This window comes from Pleurodeles waltl, chromosome 7 (genome assembly GCF_031143425.1).
Source record: "Pleurodeles waltl isolate 20211129_DDA chromosome 7, aPleWal1.hap1.20221129, whole genome shotgun sequence".
Classification (NCBI taxonomy): Eukaryota; Metazoa; Chordata; class Amphibia; order Caudata; family Salamandridae; genus Pleurodeles; species Pleurodeles waltl.
Genome location: NC_090446.1, coordinates 607,500,192 through 607,520,891, shown reverse-complemented (window position 1 = coordinate 607,520,891; position 20,700 = coordinate 607,500,192). Strand labels below are relative to the sequence as shown.

The 20,700-nt window shown below is 44.1% G+C and overlaps 1 protein-coding gene across 3 annotated transcripts in view; it reads left to right on the top strand.

Annotated features, from left to right (window-relative positions):
* UNC5A (unc-5 netrin receptor A) overlaps positions 1 to 20,700 on the top strand; it is a 902,953-nt gene that overhangs the window by 612,755 nt on the left and 269,498 nt on the right. The gene's annotated exons all lie outside the window — the stretch shown is intronic.

Below are 20,700 nucleotides of genomic sequence, written 5' to 3'. Positions count from 1 at the left end.
TCTATTCCACGTGTCTGTGGTTTTTTACCTTCTTTTATTTATTTTAAACTTCAAAAGTTAAAGGTTCATACTGAAAGGTGCTCTCACTTGTTTTAAATGACAAATTCAAGTTTCTTTTTAATTTGTCCTAAAATATATCATTCACCAAAGCCTAAAAAAGCCTAAAAACCTTCTCTGTCTCGCTCTCTCTCTCTCTCAAGTTCTCTCTGTCAATCTCTTTCTCTTAATTTATCTCCCTCTCTCTCAATCTCTCACTTTCTATCTCTCTCTTTCTCTCTTACATCCCATAATGGGATTGAAAAGAAAGAGAGAGACTGTTATTGCAATGGTCTCTCCATACAGTGACTTCAAAGAGTCAGACTAGTAAGATGTTTGGTACGAATGTTACAGTTATGTTTGGATGCAGAGCAGAGCAGAGCCACTTCTGGCCTAATGATCAAGGACTTGTGCTGTCACTCAGTAGGCTGAAGGTTCAACTACTAGTTTCGCTTGGCAGTGTGTCTGTTTATTTTTTTGTGTTTTCATTGTTAAGCGTTCCTAGTGATGGGACATTGAAGTCTTTTTCCTCTCAAAATCTGTGGGTTGAATGTCATAGCTAAGTCTGGACACTGCACAGTAAAGAGTCTACTCTGGCCTGGTGGTTAGGGTCTCAGACATGCACGGTAAGGGTTCTAGTCTGGGTGAGTCTCTGGTCATTTCCTGCTTTAGTTTCTTTTCAACCATAAATATTTAAGTTACACACTGAAAAGTGATCTCACTCTTTCTAATTGACAAAAACATTTTTCTTTTCAATTTGCCGGAAATCTCTCATTCTAAGCGTATCATTAATCAAAGTCTAAATCACACTCTCTCTCTCTAAATCTCTCACTTTCTCTCTCTCTCAGGGTTGGGTGGTTATGGGGGTTGGCTGCAGGGACTGGCCGCAGTCTGGCCCTGCGGCTAACCTCACGGAGCACAGCCTTTGGCCGTGCTCGGCACAAGGTTGGGTTGTTGTAGGGGGTTGGCCAGAGGCTCTACGGACCAACCCATGTGCAGCAGTGGTTGGATTAACATATAGTAATGAAAATTACTTTACATGAAAAAAAAAATAGAAATTCGCTGAAAAAACAAAGGTTACAGAACGTAATAGTTAGGAAATAAAATTTAGAAAAACATAGAAATTCACTAGAAAAAACAAAGGTTACAGGGACTTTATAGTTAGGTTCTGAATTTACTCGTACAAAACCTTAGAGATTCACCAGTTTTAGTAATAGCTATTTCAAGTAACTATAACCCGTGCCCTAAAGTAACTATAACTCACATCCTCACCATGCACTGCTAATTACCCCAGATATTACCGCACTCAATACATCTGTTATAACATCATTGATAATATCACTGTAACATTTATTGTAAAGTTATTCATAAAGAAACAGTGCATGGCGGGGGTGCGAGTTATAGTTACCGTAGGGCACAAGTTATAGTTAGTTGAAATAACTATAACTGGTGAATATATATTTATATATACATTTTTTGTCGCTAGTGCAGCAAAGCGCCACAGTAGTGCCAAAAATGTTGACGCTATTGGCCTAACGTACGCCAAGTTGTGCCATACTGTAAATACGCTGCACCCATGGTGTCGTTGGGTAGCAGCGGTAGGTGTAAGACAACTGATGCGTGAGTACTGATGCGCCAGATTCTGGTAAATCTGTACCCTAGTCTATTAACCAAGAGTTTTTTGTACAGCATACATGCAGCATTAACATAATTGAAGGTGATGTCATATGTGATTAACAAAATGGCAGCTCAGTGAATGAAAATATTTGGCTAGGATTACATAATTTTAAAGCAGTTTATGGGTTAAGAGCATTACTGTTAGGTCGAGTACAGTATATAAGTCACTAGACCTGCAGGTCTGCTAACATTTTTTTGATTTTTCGAGGCCTGTATATATATGTGTGTGTGTATATTCACTGAAAAAACAGAGGTCACAGGAATGTTATAGTTAGCCTCATTTGTACAAAACCAAAGAAATAAAAAATTAAAAAAAACCTTAAAAATTCACTTAAAAAAACAAAGGTTACAGGGATGTTATAGTTAAACTCGCACTTGACACGAAGGAAGCAATAGAAATTCTGCAGTTATAGTTACCTGAGCTACTTATGATGTGTGCACCCATAATGCACTGCTTATGACCTCACATATTACATCACTCATGACATGGTAAGTGACATCACTGATGACATCTCAAGTGACATCACTGATGACATCTCAAGGGACATCACTGATGACTTCATTGATGACATCATCCAGTAAGTGTTAGTGTTTTCTAAAAGTTTATGAGTGTTAAGCATATATAGCAAGGTTCTATAAAAGTTAACATAGTACACTTTCTGTATTACTGAGGGATTCTATTTTTAACATATATTATGTGAGTGGTTGTGTAACTGTATTTCTGTGTGAGTGTGTATCTGAGTGCATGTATGGGTGTGTGAATGTGTGTGATCATGCCTGTATGGTTGTATTAATAGGTGTGTGAGTAGCTGTGAGGGTGAGTGAGTGAGTGGATGTGTGAGTGACTATATTGGTGAGTGAGTGTGTATCAGTGGTTTTATAGGATGGCGAATAGCTGTGTAAGTGGGTGGATGGGTGGAAGAGTGGGTATGTAAGTGACTATATGGGGTAGTGGCTAGGTGTTTGAATAGTTGTATGAGTGGTTCGCTGGTTGTGTAAGATGCTGTATGGGTGAGTGGCTATTTGGCTAGCTGTTTGGTTAAGTGAGTTGGTGTGTGAGTGAATGTATTGTTGAGTTAGTGTTTCTTTAAGTGTTTCTGTGAGTGAGTGAGTGAGTGTATGTGTGAGTGCTTGTGTGGATAAGTCCGTGGATATGTAAGTGGTTGTAGGGGTGTGCGAGTAAGTGTACAAGTGCTTGCATGGGTGAGTGAGTGACTGTGTTGAGAGGCTGGATGGATGAGTGTGTGGCTCTGTGAGTGGCTGTATGAGTAAGTGACTAATTGTATGAGTAGTTGTATGGGTGAGTAAGTGGTTGTGTGAGTACTTGTATGAATGAATCAGTGGCTGTGTGAGTGGTTCTGTGGCCTGTGAGTGGTTGTAACAGTAGTTGTATGGGTTTGTGAATGTATTCATTAGTTGTTGTGTGAGTCTTTGATTGGATGTATGAAAGGTTGTGTAGGTGTGTGAGTCGGAATGTGAGTGCTTCTGTGGATGAAGTCATCAGTGATGTCATTTGAGATGTCATCAGTGATGTCACTGGCCATGTCATGAGTGATGTAATATGTGATGTCATAAACAGTGCATTGCAGGGGTGCAAGTTATAGTGAGCTGTGGTAACTATAACTGCTGAATTTCTTTGGTTTTGTACAAATTAAATGTGAGCCTACCTATATCACCCCTTTAACCTTTGCTTTTTTTAGTGAATTTCTCAATTTTTTAAAATTTCTATTTCCTAACTATAACGTCCCTGTAGCCTTTGTTTCTTCAGTGAAAAAAAAAATATATATATATATATACACATAGGTTAAATGTTCACATGTAAGTTGTTTACACTTCTTTTCATCCAACCCTTCGGTGTCCTGGGCTCTAGTGAACCAAGAGCCCCAGAGATGGTGATTGTAGTCAGATAAGTGGGGTACTTATCGCACTGGCTTTGATGAAGGTGCTGGCTACAATGAAGAGCAAATGGAGTACCATCAAGATGGGTGGTCACAGCTTGGATGAGATGTGGTGCAGTTTGTTAAATGTTCTTTAAGGGTGTCAGTGTGGATTCTGGGAGGCCAACCAGCGGAGCATTGCTACCAACTAGATGGGAGAGTATGAAGGCTTAAACAGCAGTTGTGAAGTTACTTTTTAGGGAAAAATTATTTCAGTTTCTGTAGTAACGAAAACTGGTAATGAGACTCTCTTTGTTTTTTTGGCAATGTGTTCTTCGATGGTGAGGGTTGTTTCTTGGCACTCAGTGAAAGCTGTGGTTCAAAGCAATTGATGTTCATGTCACTGAGCCATGTTGGGGCTACTTGTTGCTTGTTCACAAATAAAAATAATTTTGTTGTGGTGGGGTTGAGCTTTAGTTAGACACTGGCCATCTAGGTCTGGATAAAGTGCGGGAAGTGTATGAGGTGTTGGATGTCTAGAGCAGAGGAAATCTTCAAGTAGAGTTGTGAATGGTCATTTTACTGGGAGATTTTCATGGTATTATAGGTGAGTAGAACCCTATGGGGCTCCATGTAGTGGTGTTATATGCAGCTCCAGCCATTCTCTAAATAATCGCAGGTACCCTTTCCTCATCAATTCAAATTTCTAACATACATTTACACATGAATGAGCGGAGTCTAATCACAATGCTTTTTTGCAGGCATAGGTTAGATGTATGCTTAGAAAGTAATTTAGTACACAATCCAAAAAAGTATGTGTGTTTGACAAAAGGTGCATGACCTGGGATTTTTTGTGCCCCAGGCAAAGTTGCATTTTATGTTCCCCTGCCCTCTTGGCAAGTGGATCCTTAGGAATAGTCTTGGTAACTCATGCACAGTAAGTGTGAATAGTGTGTAACCAACCTTGCCTAATAAGCACATGTAGGAGAGTGATCTGGGAAGTCCATATCTATGACTTTGTATTCACATATCTTTGCACTTCATTTCATGCACCTTGTTGCACCTATAGAAACAAGTGATTTTTATCAAATACAAAATCTTAATCAATCACTGTGCCAACATTGTAATGTTAATTGATTAGAACACCTGGTAGGATAACCATATGCTACCATTTACCCAATGGGAAAATGATTCCATTATATCTTTTGGTCTCACCAGGGTGTATCTAGCTCCACATGTGAAACGTTTAAATCATGGATGTATTAGTCTTGTTGACTACTGTGGTTACCACTGCAAACCCAATTTAGGGCCTGATTTACATACTGGCAGACGGGTTACTACATCACAACGGTGTCCGATATCCCATTTACCTAAATCTAAATCCCATTGGGTATAATAGGATTTAGACTTAGGTGGATGGGATATCAGTCACCGTTGTGACAAAGTAACTTGTCCACCAATAGCGATCTGATCATTTTGGAATCACATTCAAAACTGAAATTCCAGTTCTGAACAATGTTATTATTTATTTTTTTAAATAACAGGATTTAAATGCCTGAAGATGTTGTTGTTGGAATGGCAAAGTCCGATGTATGTCAGGACATAGTAATACTGAATCATACTGTTGCATGTAGTTGATTGATTGTGTTGCTTCAAAGTGACAATTAACCTTTAATCCACGAAAGTTCACCTAAAAGTGGTTTTCCTCTGGCTTGGTAACAGCAAAAAGACAGTGTCAGCCACTTGAATGTGCCTTCATGAAACCATATGATCCAAATGCCAAAATAAGTTGGCTGAGGTATACCAGACCGCACAAATTTATGATATGAAAAGCAAAATTAGTCTTTACAGTTACAAAACGGAATTCACTTGATATTTCCAAGGTTTTTAGTATTAGCTGAACTAGAAACATCTACTAAGCCTAAGAATTATGGGATCTTTTGAACTTCGTGGATCTCACCACCAATGGCTCCCTAGATGATCTGCTCTAGACCCCTGTGATTCAATTATTTTAAACCTCTTCCCATGGATGAGGGATGATTTATGAACTGCCATTAACCTGTCACTGACTTCTGTTATAGTATGCCAGTCCTTAACTGAGGCTATGGTTTGATTAAATCTATATAGGAGGTTTCGATCACAGTAGTCCCCATTTTGACTGCATGATGTTATTGACATCAATTATAGACTGCACCAGCAATATGCTGTGGATTGGATCTGAATCGATTATTGGACACCCGGGGATTACTTGTGGCTACTGACTGATTCTGATGGCGGCACTGCCAAGTTTGCTGGAATGCTCTGTAGCCCTCGACATCATCATCAGTTACTCCTACAAAACTCCTTTCACTCTGTGTAAAAGACTTTGGCTTTGTAATCAAGTTAATCTTTCTGGGCAACTGTGCAACTGGGGTTGTGATTGCTCCACTTGCATCTCCAAAACTAAACGTATCCCGTGGTGTTCCAGAGGCCCCAATTCTTGTGACTCTCCTTTTTAAGGTGTATGTCATACTGTTGATTTGTTTGATTGGATCTTTGGTTAATCATTGTGTATGTTTGCACACTACAATGCTTTAAATGCTTGAGTGGAACTCTACTGTAACAATTGAGATTGAATGCTTACTGTACAGAATGCGTACTGTATTTAGGCATTTGTTTAGGAAAATAGGCACAAGTTGTCAGCCTATGTAAAATACCTGGGCATTACGACATAAATATTTATTGTCTGTGACGGTATGTGAATAACTAAAACACATAAATTATCCATTTCCTATTTTACGCATAGTTGGGCTGTTCCGACTCTCTGATAGCCTCTTGGGCTGATGGGTAATCTACTGCGTTTTCAGCGTCCTATAGATTTTCCCCTGGTGAATTTGGATCTAGTGTTCTTCTTCCGTGTAAATCATTCATCTAATGGAGAATTCCCGATGCCAGCAGTTCTGTGTCTCCTCCTAATTGGGACAGTCGATGAGAAAGTGGTGCTCTTTTCCACAAAGCCCAGGTCACACTGCTGAACCGTTTACTCTTGTTCAGCATTCCCATTCTGCCTTCGTGAATCCGCGGCCTCCGCTCACCGACCACGTCCCTGATCATTACTCGTTAGTTGCCTGTGTTCAAGTCACTTAACCTTGAGTAGTCATTTTGTGGGAGTATGTGCCCTATCGAGCAGTCTGTAGCATTTATTTTTGCTTTGTGCAAATGCCCGGGTTTCCTAGCAGATTGTATAATTTTGCTTGCCTTATTTGACTTTGAATTTGGGGTAATACTACTAAATTTCTGTTGTTACTGGGAAGGGCACTGTCATGGGGAGATCTTTAGCAACTAGGGAATTATTATTTGGGCTCAAATATAAATGTTTACTGTGTATTTTCTCGAGGTGTAGGTACAATTTTGTAACTTGTTTTGTCAAGAATTAGCAGTTGTTGACCTAGATCTGCTTGTGATACATTTTGGGCCATTTCTATTGTCTTTCAATTGGTGATTTACAGGTGCATGTTTTCTGTTGAGTTAATGTCTCCTCTTTGTGTAATTTTGGGCGTAGGCTTGGTCTTAGCTTCAGTGTCTTAGAATATTGATTTAACAACACATTTAAATACATTTCATAATATTGTATGAGATTTATGTCTTCAAACCCTACTTTTATAGTACTGAACACTAGCAGTGCTTTTCTAGAAAGGATGTAATGGCTGTGAATGAAGTTTCAGGTGAAGCTGAGTATTAGTCTCATATAGTTGTTGTTGGACCTGGCTTTTTGACAGGGTCATCCCCAAACTTTTTGCCTCCTTCCTCCTATTTTTTCTGACCTGATGTTGTTGGCTTTTGACTTCTGGGCACTTTACCACTGCTAACCAGTGCTAAGGTGCATATGCTCTCTGTGTAAATTGTACTATTGATTGGTTTATCCATGATTGGCTATTTAATTTACTTATAAGTCCCTAGTAGAGTGCACTATATGTGCCTAGGGCCTGTAGATTAAATGCTACTAGTGGGCCTGCAGCACTGGTTGTGCCTCCCACTTCAGTAGCCCCTTAACCTTGTCTCAGGCCTGTCATTGCAAGGCCTGTGTGTGCAGTTTCACTGCCACTTCGACTTGGCATTTAAAAGTACTTGCCAAGCATAGAACTCCCCTTTTTCTACATATAAGTCACCCCTAATGTGTGCCTTAGAGCAGGGTGCTGTGTGGGTAAAAGGCAGGACATGTACCTGTGTAGTTATATGTCCTGGTAGTGTAAAATTCCTAAATTCGTTTTTGCACTACTGTGAGGCCTGCTCCCTTCATAGGCTAACATTGAGGCTGCCCTCATACAGTATTGAAGTGGTAGCTGCTGATCTGAAAGGAGTAGGAAGGTCATATTTAGTATGGCCAGAATGGTAATACCAAACCCTGCTGACTGGTGAAGTTGGATTTGATATTACTATTCTAGAAATGCCACTTTTAGAAAGTGAGCATTTCTTTGCACTTAAATCTTTCTGTGCCTTACAATCCACGTCTGGCTGGGCTTGGTTGACAGCTCCTTGTGCATTCACTCAGACACACCCCAAACACAGGGTACTAAGCCTCACTTGCATAAATCTGCATTTTGAATGGGTCTTCCTGGGCTGGGAGGGTGGAGGGCCTGCTCTCACAAAAAGGACTGCCACACCCCCTACTGGGACCCTGGCAGACAGGATTGAACTGAAAGGGGACCTGGTGCACTTCTTAGCCACTCTTTGAAGTCTCCCCCACTTCAAAGGCACATTTGGGTATAAAACAGGGCCTCTGCCCTACCTCATCAGACACTTGCTGGAGAACAAACCTGAACCAGAAACTACATCCTGCCAAGAAGAACTGCCTGGCTGCTCAAAGGACTCACCTGTCTGCCTTCTCCAAAGGACTGCTGCCTTGCTGTTGGCCTGCTGCCTTGATGAACTCTTGTCTGGCTGTAAAGGTGCTCTCCAAGGGCTTGGATAGACCTTGCCTCCTGTTCCCTGAAGTCTCAGGACCAAAAATACTTCTCTTTTTCATTTGGACTCTTCGTGCGCCGAAAATTTCGACGCACAGCTTGTTCCGCAGCGAGAAAAACGCCGCACACCGACGCTGAACGACACGACGCTTTCGGGGGGACCAGAACTTCGACGCGTGGCGTCGCAAGGACAACGCCGCCCGACTTCCAGAGGGGAAATCGACGCGACGCCAGCCGTGAGAGCGAAACGTCGCCGCACAGCCCCGCGGAACGACGTGCAGCCGGAAAACTAGCAGGAGAATCCACGTACAGACCCCGGGACATCTGGTAATCCCCGCGACCCACAGAAAGAGACTGTCCGCGCGCTGGAAAACGACGCACGACTTCCCCGTGTGAAAAATAACAACGCAAGTCCGTGTGTGCTGGGGAGAAATCGACGCGCACAGCATTTTTCCACGTATCTCTTCTTCTGCGGCCCTTTGCGGAGATTTTCCACTCCAAACAGGTACTTTGTGCTTGAAAGAGACTTTGTTTGCTTTTTAAAGACTTAAGACACTTTATATCACTTTTTAGTGATATCTTTACAAATTCATATTGCATCTTTGATCGTTTTGACCTGCAAATACCCAGGTAAATATTAGATATTTTTCTAAACACTGTGTGGTGTATTTTTGTGGTGCTATATTATGGTATTGTATGATTTATTGCACAAATGCTTTACACATTGCCTTCTAAGTTAAGCCTGACTGCTCGTGCCAAGCTACCAGAGGGTGGGCACAGGCTGATTGTGTGTGACTTACCCTGACTTGAGTGAGGGTTCTTGCTTGGACAGAGGGTAACCTGACTGCCAACCAAAAACCCCATTTCTAACAGTTGTATTTAGTTCTGTGTTCAGTGATCAGTTCCCGAGTGAGGTCAGCTTATCCAGGAAGCAACTTCCTTCTGCACCCAAGGTTTTATCCTAGTGAAGCGAGACATAGCCAGAGGGTGGGGGGAGTCCCACTCTTACGACCGAAGGACAATGGATGATTGGCATATCACACATATAAAGGCAGAAAAAGTAGTCTATAGTGCAAGGGACTGTCCAAGGATGTTTTGAAGGATTTGGGACTCATGGCAAGCGTACTACGGTCTAGAATGGAAGGCACAAGGTTTTCAGAGGCCCCAGCAAAAAAGGGTACAACTAGATGGAAAGAGGGGATCCCTGGACAGCAGTGGTGATCCTCAAGCCTCAGCAGGGGGTTGAGGATTGAAGAGAATGGTATCCTTGGAACCAACACTCTTGTAACTGCTGGGAATGGAAATTACTGTACTTTAATAAGAAGGGAACTTTACACGTGATACACAATCGTTGTACAGTGAAGGGTGGTATGTGCATGTTGGAATAAACACAATAAAAAGATGTTTAAAAAAAAATCAATTTATATTTAACTGTAATTGATTCTTTGTTGCGCTCGTATAACTCTCTGAAACTCCACAGTTTGGGCCTTTGTTTTCTTTACTTTCAGACACTTGTTATAATTGTTTGTTTTCCTGCATGAATGGATTTGTGATATGTCTTGTTGTAGGAAAGTACCATCTTGCCTGGCATGTTACCCCCATATTTCACTGTATATATGTTGTTTTAGTGTATGTGTCACTGGGACCCTGCCAGTCAGGGCCCCAGTGCTCATAAGTGTGCCCTGTATGTGTTCCCTGAGTGATGACTAACTGTCTCACTGAGGCTCTGCTAACCAGAACCTCAGTGGTTATGCTCTCTCTTTGCTTTCCAAATTGTCACTAACAGGCTAGTGACCAATTTCACCAATTCACATTGGCTTACTGGAACACCCTTATAATTCCCTAGTATATGGTACTGAGGTACCCAGGGTATTGGGGTTCCAGGAGATCCCTATGGGCTGCAGCATTTCTTTTGCCACCCATAGGGAGCTCTGACAATTCTTACACAGGCCTGCCACTGCAGCCTGAATGAAATAACGTCCATGTTATTTCACAGCCATTTACCACTGCACTTAAGTAACTTATAAGTCACCTATATCTATAACCTTTACCTGGTAAAGGTTGGGTGCTAAGTTACTTAGTGTGTGGGCACCCTGGCACTAGCCAAGGTGCCCCCACATCGTTCAGGGCAAATTCCCCGGACTTTGTGAGTGCGGGGACACCATTACACGCGTGCACTATACATAGGTCACTACCTATGTATAGCGTCACAATGGTAACTCCGAACATGGCCATGTAACATGTCTAAGATCATGGAATTGTCACCCCAATGCCATTCTGGCATTGGGGAGACAATTCCATGATCCCCAGAGTCTCTAGCACAGACCCGGGTACTGCCAAACTACCTTTCCCGGGGTTTCACTGCAGCTGCTGTCAACCCCTCAGACAGGTTTCTGCCCTCCTGGGGTCCAGCCAGGCTTGGCCCAGGAAGGCAGAACAAAGGACTTCCTCAGAGAGAGGGTGTTACACCTTTTCCCTTTGGAAAAAGGTGTCAGGGCTGGGGAGGAGTAGCCTCCCCCAGCCTCTGGAAATGCTTTGATGGGCACAGATGGTGCCCATCTCTGCATAAGCCAGTCTACACCGGTTCAGGGATCCCCCAGCCCTGCTCTGGCACGAAACTGGACAAAGGAAAGGGGAGTGACCACTCCCCTGACCTGCACCTCCCAGGGGAGGTGCCCAGAGCTCCTCCAGTGTGCTCCAGATCTCTGCCATCTTGGAAACAGAGGTGCTGCTGGCACACTGGACTGCTCTGAGTGGCCAGTGCCAGGAGGTGACGTCAGAGACTCCTCCTGATAGGCTCTTACCTGTGTTGCTAGCCTATCCTCCTTCCTAGGTAGCCAAACCTCCTTTTCTGGCTATTTAGGGTCTCTGCTTTGGGGAATTCTTTAGATAACGAATGCAAGAGTTCATCAGAGTTCCTCTGCATCTCTCTCTTCACCTTCTGCCAAAGGATCGACCGCTGACTGCTCAGGACGCCTGCAAAACCGCAACAAAGTAGCAAAGACGACTACTGCAACCTTGTATCGCTGATCCTGCCGCCTTCTCGACTGTTTTCCTGGTGGTGCATGCTGTGGGGGTAGCCTGCCTCCTCTCTGCACTAGGAGCTCTGAAGAAATCTCCCGTTGGTCGTTGGAATCTTCCCCCTGCAACCGCAGGCACCAAAAGAACTGCATCACCGGTCCTCTGGGTCCCCTCTCAGCACGACGAGCGTGGTCCCTGGAACTCAGCAACTCTGTCCAAGTGACTCCCACAGTCCAGTGACTCTTCAGTCCAAGTTTGGTGGAGGTAAGTCCTGGCCTCCCCACGCTAGACTGCATTGCTGGGTACCGCGTGGTTTGCAGCTGCTCCGGCTCCTGTGCACTCTTCCAGGATTTCCTTTGTGCACAGCCAAGCCTGGGTCCCCGACACTCTAACCTGCAGTGCACAACCTCCTGAGTTGTCCTCCGGCGTCGTGGGATCTCCTTTTGTGACTTCGGGTGAGCTCCGGTTCACTCCTCTTCGTAGTGCCTGTTCCGGCACTTCTGCGGGTGCTGCCTGCTTTTGTGAGGGCTCCCTGTCTTGCTGGGCGCCCCCTCTGTCTCCTCACGCAAGTGGCGACATCCTGGTCCCTCCTGGGCCACAGCAGCATCCAAAAACCCTAACCGCGACCCTTGCAGCTAGCAAGGCTTGTTTGCGGTCTTTCTGCGTGGGAACACCTCTGCAAGCTTCTTCACGACGTGGGACATCCATCCTCCAAAGGGGAAGTTTCTAGCCCTCTTCTTTCTTGCAGAATCCACAGCTTCTACCATCTGGTGGCAGCTTCTTTGCACCCTCAGCTGGCATTTCCTGGGCATCTGCCCAATCTCGACTTTGTCGCGACTCTTGGACTTGGTCCCCTTGTTCCACAGGTACTCTCGTCCAGAAATCCACTTTGGTTGCATTGCTGGTGTTGGTCTTCCTTGCAGAATTCCCCTATCACGACTTCTGTGCTCTCTGGGGAATATAGGTGCATTTTACACCTACTTTTCAGGGTCTTGGGATGGGCTATTTTTCTAACCCTCACTGTTTTCTTACAGTCCCAGCGACCCTCTACGAGCTCACATAGGTTTGGGGTCCATACGTTATTCACATTCCACTTTTGGAGTATATGGTTTGTGTTGCCCCTATACCTATGTGCTCCTATTGCAATCTACTGTAACTTTACACTGCTTGCATTACTTCCTTTTGCTATTACTGCATATTTTTGGTATTGTGTACATATATCTTGTGTATATTTGGCATCCTCATACTGAGGGTACTCACTGAGATACTTTTGGCATATTGTCATAAAAATAAAGTACCTTTATTTTTAGTATATCTGTGTATTGTGTTTTCTTATGATATTGTGCATATGACACCAGTGGTATAGTAGGAGCTTTGCATGTCTCATAGTTCAGCCTAAGCTGCTCTGCTATAGCTACCTTCTACCAGCCTAAGCTGCTAGAAACACCTCTTCTACACTAATAAGGGATAACTGGACCTGGTACAGAGTGTAAGTACCCCTTGGTACCCACTACAAGCCAGGCCAGCCTCCTACACTTGTGCTATTGGAGTTGAGTGGGGCTGAGGATGACTGATTCTCTGCATATGTAAGATAGGCAGTCTTTCTGTCCCCAAGTATTAATCCAAAATTCCTCAGATATGTTGCAAGGTCAGTCATATACATCTCGAATTGAAATGGACTGGGTCAGCACTACTGGTTCGCTTCTGGCTTTTAGATGGAAGATGCTCACAATTTCTCTTTGTTAGTCCCTCTCTCACCCCCTTCCATTTTCAACACAGCCACACTGTGAAGGTAGGCTTCTCAGAAGATTTTGTGGGGCCTGGGTCAACAACTTCTTGTGGGGCCCATCTTTGGTTTTCCGGAAGCACAACCAAATCCTTCCTAATAGAAACAGTGTACATTGAGGGGCTATGTACTTTATGGCGCCACCTGCTTGGTGCCGGTGTAGACTACCTCATGAATATTTTGCAAAGCAAGCAGAGCTTGCTTTTGTAATGTATAAATGTATTTGCTGCAGCAGCGTCAAGCTCTGAAAAGAATGAAAACAACTTACATTTGTAGGCTGTGCTATCATATGGTGCCACCTAGCTGTGGCTGGTTTTGCCTGCCTCGTGAATCTGTCACAAGCTGAGATGTTAATGGATGGGCGCTAAATGGGTGGTATTCTACCACTGTATCGTGGTCAAAATTCACCCCACATAATGATCACATCCAGTATGCAGCTGTATCCAATATGTCACAAGGTAAGTCTAGATAAGTGGGTGTACAGTTAAGCAAGTATATTATGAGTTAATAAATATGTTATTGTCATCATAATGTAGGAATGGGAGAAGAAGTGGATGCAGTATTATTGTAGGTCGATATATCAGCCACAGTATAGTGACATACGGCCCATTTGGGTAATGTCAGGTTGACCAGTAGTCCTCATTTCATGCCAATAAAATGTGTCAGAAAAAGAGAACTTTCATTCAGGGAGACTCCCATTATCTACCTTGGCTTGAAATTTAAATTACCTCTGGAAAATGCATTAAATCCTCAAATTTCGTATTGCACAAAATTCTCAAGGTGCACAGAAATTTGTATTATGTGATTTTACGTAATGTTCATCTACAGGAGACTTGATTGCACAGGAAATGTCTTGACAGGAGACATTTTCTGTACTAAGTAGTCTGCTGTAGGTATCTGGCGTGCCTGTTTATGTAAAATATGCACTTTTGTAAACAAAAAAGTCATGCAAGATACCTGAAATCCACGTTTTATGCTACAAGAGTAATTTCACAAAATGTTGATGACATTTCACAACATTTTGAGTAAACAAATTAAACAACTTCGAACAGCTCAACTTTCTTGTACCTCCATGCCCCCCTTTCCGGTGGCTTTAAAAAGGCTGATCCCTGGATCGTTCACTCAAATCATAGACGGCAGAGAGATGAACAAACGTGAATAAGTGACGCTGAAGGTGCTGGAAATGTTATCTCTCACTTAAACCCAGGGGTCCCACAACTCCTTCTTTTTCAAGGGTTCTTGGGATTTCTGTAGACTGACGATTGTGATGCGGTATCGCTGTGACAGGTTTCTGAGGCTTGTTGCTGGCCAAAAGGTGTGTTTTATGTTTTTTCTGGAAGTTGATGAGTGATGTTTAGAGCTTATATGAGCTTATCTTATGTTTAGATGATGTCTTCAAGGTGCTCCATCAGTCACTCGTCTCTGGTTCTTCTGTCTGACCTGGGTGTTGAGGGTGGCTGGCTGCTGCAGTGCATGTTGGCGCTTCACAGTTGTATGTGTGGGTGGGTAGGCTAGGCATAGTGTTTCATACCTACACAGTGGCAGGCAGTAACAGTGAAATAAGTAAATATAGAACAATGTATCCATGTAGATTGCACACTGATGGGCATTGCAGTTTGAGGTATAGCTTTTTGTGTACACTGCATGGTAGGCACTGTACAATGTGTGCATTACACAGCATATGGTAGGCACTGAGGAACTGTGCAGACATGGTACGTACGTGGACCCTGCAGGTGTGTGGATATTGCCCAGGAGCAGGAACACACAGTGTTACACAATGTGATGTGTGTGCTTGTGTCACATAGTATGTGGACATTGGATGGTGAGTGGGCTCTTCGTGGTGGCAAACACTGTACTATTTGCGTGCATTAAACAATGTGTAGAAATTGCACTGCAACAGGCACAACTGCGTGCGCAGACATCGGTGTGAGGGCACTGCATGATACGCGGGCTTTCTACAAATACATTGACAGACGCTGCGCGAGTGTGTGGACATCGCACTGTGTATCAGCTCTGCATGGTGGCAAGCAGTGCTTAATTTAAGCCATTGGTTTCCAGTGCTCAGCTCTGGCACTTAATTTTCAACACTGACACTTATGACAGCCTGTCACGGGGTGGTGCTATTTATCTAATTTAGAGATGAGTACACTATCCGTTGTTTAATCATTCAATATACATTAAAAATGGCTAATGGCTGACGCCCAAGCAAGTCTTATAGCTTTAGATGGCACGGAATTGTCTGCATTGTCTCACTTGTAAGAGTGTGACGGTTAGTATTTGTGTTAGTAGTGCCACTGGCAGTGCCAGTAAGGTCAATGGGGTGCAAGCTGCAGGGCTTCCTGGCAAAGGCCCTGGCACTTATGTTTTGTTACTACTTAAACACTGGTGGCAAGCACTTTACAGTGGGTTGCATACTGACAGCTGCTGTTGAGTGTGAAGATATTGCACAGTGTATGGGCATTGCACATGGGGTTTGCATAGCGTCAGCTAGTAGAAAGTGTGGAAGCTTTGCACAGTATGTGAGGTGTGCACCCTGAATATCGACAACATAATATAAATGGCACACAATATTGTGGACAAAATACTGAAAATAAAATATCGACTAGTGAAGAAGTCTATATTTTCTATACCTAACTTCACATATATGTACCTTGGGGATCAGGGGCGGCTCTTTGCTAGGGCTGAGGAGTGTCACCCCCCTCACCACCCCCCCCAGCACCAGCTGCTGCAAACCATTTCATACAAAACGATAATAAACCATGTTTATTATCTTTTTGTATTAAATGGCGCAGGGCCATGGACTGTGATGTGAACTGAGGGGAGTGCACTGTGCACTCCCCTCAGAGCGCATTTGTGGTTGGCCGGCCGACCCGGCCCAGCTAAGCACACATTTGCAGTGTGCTCTATCTAGCCCTGCACTGTGCACCCAGCCAATCCTAGCACTGCACTGAGCAGTATAAGGATTGGCCGCAGGGCAGGCTGGGTAGCAAGTAATTAAGGTACTTTTTTTTGTTATATGTATTATTTTATTTTATTTCTCCCTTGCCACGCACAGCCACTTTTCCCTGCCAGAAGACGCCACTGTTGGTGATATATATCTCAAAGGTGCAAAGATGTGGCGTGAGGAATAGGAAATCTATACTTCCCTATATGAACTTACCTTTCAATATTCTGTCCCTCTACATATTGTCCTCGATATTCTTGTACCACATTATTGTGTGGGTCGATAGTCATTAGTACAACTGTTAAGTTGCTTTGCAGAGACCACGTGGAAAGCTGTGGAGAGTGTGCGTTCATCAGACTGTGTGGGAGTGTTTGTCAGTATTGCACGGGAGTATGGGTTTGCACAGTGACAGGCGATGGAGAGTATGCGGGCATCGACTGTATGTGGGTTCTGCCCCTTGGCAAGCACTATACAGTATGTGGGCATTGCACAGTATAGGGAATTGCACGGTGTGTGGGCTTTACACAGTGACAAGCGCCGGAGAGTGTGCGGATATTGCACGGTGCCTGGGCATTGGACGACTGAGTTTGCACAGTGGCTCTCAGTGGACAGTGTTGCGCACAGAGTTTAGGCTGTGCAAGGACAGTGTTAGAGGCATGGAAAGTGCGTGCATCAGACAGTATGTGCGAGGGTTTGCCGGTATCGCTCGGTGAAGAGTTTGCGGACTCTGCATAGTGTGGCACGTGTTGGTTTGCGAAGTGACAGACGCTGGAGAGTGTGCAATGTGGGCTTTACGAGGACAGTGTGGAAGGTTCCGGGGATTGTACGAGTATCAGTGTGCACTGTGTGTGGGCAGGTAGCCGGCACTGGAGGGCTTGCAGGCACCGAACGGTGTGCGTGCTTTGGGCACACGTACAGTGCGGGGGTTTGCACGGTCGCAGGCCGGGACTGCATTCATCTCTCATCTCCATGTATTGATCTGTCTGCGGGCCGCGTCTTATTTAACGCTCTGTTATCTCCAGCGAGAGGATTTGCTAACACAGATCCCTCATTATGTCACATGTCGCCTTAATGGAAAAGATCTTTGAGCGTTTCGTGTTATTAACTCGGGATCACACGTCAGGCCGGGGTGGGAGCCGCAGGCGCAGCTCTGGCAACCGCTGCCACATCTAGCCCCCTTCTCGGCCTCCAATAGCCACCCACCGACCCCCGCCGCCACCTACGTTTACCCTCTATCCCTCCCCGATATCTCTACAATTACCCCGCCACCCTACCAGGCACGTCGGAAGCTCTTGTGAGGGAACCGTCTCCACACTGTGTGTAGTGTTTGTTAATTTTAGCGCGTAATTATAGGAAAATGGTACGCTGAGCAGATAGAAACCGCGCTGTTTGTCGCCTCCTAGCGGTACTTAGCGTTAGCTGCGCCACGAAGGAGCCTGTCAGGCCATTACGTAAGTTCATGTTATAACACTAATGCGGTTCCCCCCGTAACTACTGAGCACGGGCCAATCCTAGCAGGAGCGTAGCTTCAGAGGAGGTGTTTGGGGTGTTACTCCTCCCTAAACACGTAATGCTGTAGTCGCTTTCGGTCAGTCGCGTGTAGATTAGTGTGTGTCGGATTTCACCTGGAATTTTTACATGCCAAACTGACAAAAACAGACATACAAAAATCCCTGTTCTGAAGGCCTCAAAAAATGTTGGTTAGTTTGAAAAAGGTTGTGGTCCACTCACCTCTCCCGCCGTGCTTCTCATAAAATGTATTTTGACAAGATATCTGATTGTTGGGAAATCTGAAGCACCCCCCCCCCCCCACCACCAAGTTTATTCAGCAAGCCACGCCTCTGCATCCTAGCTACTCCCCCGCCGATTTATGTCCCACACCTGCCACCTCTGTATCACACCCGCCGCTTCTTAAGACTCCCATGCCACATATACCCGTATTATGGCAACTCTAAATTTCTCAAAATTATTTCCCGCCTTTGATGTCTGTACCCTTCTTCTGCCAACTCAACCTTTCTTCTAAAACGTCTGCCCCTTTTCTGCTACTTTTATTCCTGCCCCTCCAGCTCTACGCACTCCTCTGGCATCAGTTGCTACTTTTGACACTTGCACTCCTGCCCGATCACTCCTTTTGTTCATTTGCTTTAGAAGCCCCTGTTTTGCCACCTATTCAAACTTTGACAAAGAAGAATGACATGTATTGAACAGGAGGTTGAAAAACTGATTTGAATCAAGACAGTCATGGATTTCATTCCCAAAATGCACAGGTGCACGTGATTCAGCTGACACGAGTTTCGCTCATGCACTTCAACTACACGAGCCTTCACAAGGCAGTTCCATCATATACCATACTCCCTCCTACTTCCTTCCAGTGCCTGCTTGTTTCCCAGAAGTGCCAGTACTCTCCAATTAAAACTATTACGTTTTTCTTGAGATGTGCTGGTACTCTCCCACTCAAAATAAAAAAGTGCTGGTACTCAGTACCGGACAGTACCGGCCCATTTAAAGCACTGATTATAGGCGAACCTTACTTAGGGTGACCTGAATTTTCAAGCCAAAAACCAGGTCGATTCACAAAATAGAAGAAGGACTACAATTTTACTTCAACTGAGTACACAGAATGACAGCTCTCATCAACGTAGAATTATAAAAGAGCACTAAAAACATAAATAAAACAATATTTTTAAAGCCAGTAGTATGCCTGTTAATTGCATTGCTTCCTTATACCAGATGCTAACTATTCCTTCTCTGGAAAACAAAACAAGGCACTTCTCACCGCTTTCAGCCTACCGTCTCGAAAAACTAGGACATGAGCTAAATTTCTCGAAAACTGCCGGGACAGCTGGTGGAAAACTAGGTCTGTCCCAGCAAACCCAGGACGCTTGCTCACCCTAACCTTACTGGTTCATGCTGGTCAGTCAAACCGTTCAAATTGCATATTGCTCATCAAGAGTGAGGCAGAAGGTTTGAGGTTAGACTAGATCAACTTCTGAATCAAAATATCACCTAATCACGGTGTCTTCAAACTGGGGGGCAGGCCCCCCTAGGGGAGCCCCAAGTGATCCCAGGGTGGGGGCAGGCTCTGGCCAAAAGAAGTATTATACAGATACGCGGTCTGTGTTTTAAGCAAAAGCATGTTATTGCATTTTGAAAAAGGTAACAGTACTTAACTGCAATGCTTAAATAGGCCTAGACATATTTAAACATTGCCATCTTTATAAAATAATTGTGAAATATTCTGAGGGGGGGCTCCAATGATTTTTATTTTTCAACTGGTGGCGTGGCATTAAAAAGTTTGGAGACCACTTAATCATAGAGAGATGTAGCCTACAGAAATTATTATGTGCGAAACAACCTATTGTGTGATCGTTTATTTGAAATTAGTTTTTTTGCCTAACGTATACATGCACCTCACAGCCCAATTCCTTTGTTAAATGGACTCTCCCCCATCATCACTGTGGCATGCTTGATCACGGAGTCCTTATCCGGAATATAGATACATAGGGACGGGCTCTACCCTGGTTAAGGGAACTCTTTGACATTGTCTATATCATACATACTCACATGCATACATGCATACCACACTGCAAACTTCGACGTTCTGTGAATCGCATCCGCTCTCTCTGGCCAAATAGGTGTCTAAGGGAAGATGTCCCTTATTGTCACACATTCCTCTAAGGACATCGGCCTTTGACAAATAATACCGTAGGGACCTATGGTCCTGAAGAAGGCCGTGTGACCCATCGACACCGGAGCACTGATACACTCCAAGCGCCTCTTTTTTGCTTGAACTTTGCCCTCCGACCCCAAGATTGAAACAATATGTTAAAAGCAGTGCTTTAAATGGGCAGGTACTGTCCTGTACTGAGTACCTGCACTTCTTTAATCTGAAAGGGAGAGTGCCTGCACTTGTCAACACTGCTGCACTACATTTAATGGGAAGGTACCGGCACTTCTCACAAGCAAACAGGTACTCTGAATAGTGAGCACCTGGACTTTTATATTTTAATTTAAAGCACTGGTGAAAAGGTTGTCCTACAGGTAAGTGATGAAGATGTATGACCCCTGATCACAATCTGAAAGAGCCCCCTTAAGGTAGAGTCCACCCTGATGTATCGTCATTCTGGATAAGGACTCGACTGTGAAGCATTCCACTGTGCTGGTGTGTGTGAGAGGCCTTTAACAAAATAAATCGACTGTGGAATGCAGGTACATGGCAGACAAAAACACTCATTTCAAATAAACAACCACACAATAGGGTGGTTTTGAACATAATAATTTCAGTAAACTACATCTCACCATGGTTAGGTCAAATTACATATTAGTCACAATCTCTCTAGGTCATCTACGCGTTTGTAGTGTATTACCCAGCATGCACCATTCAGTGTCTTTCTGTGCCAGTCTAATTCACGCAGA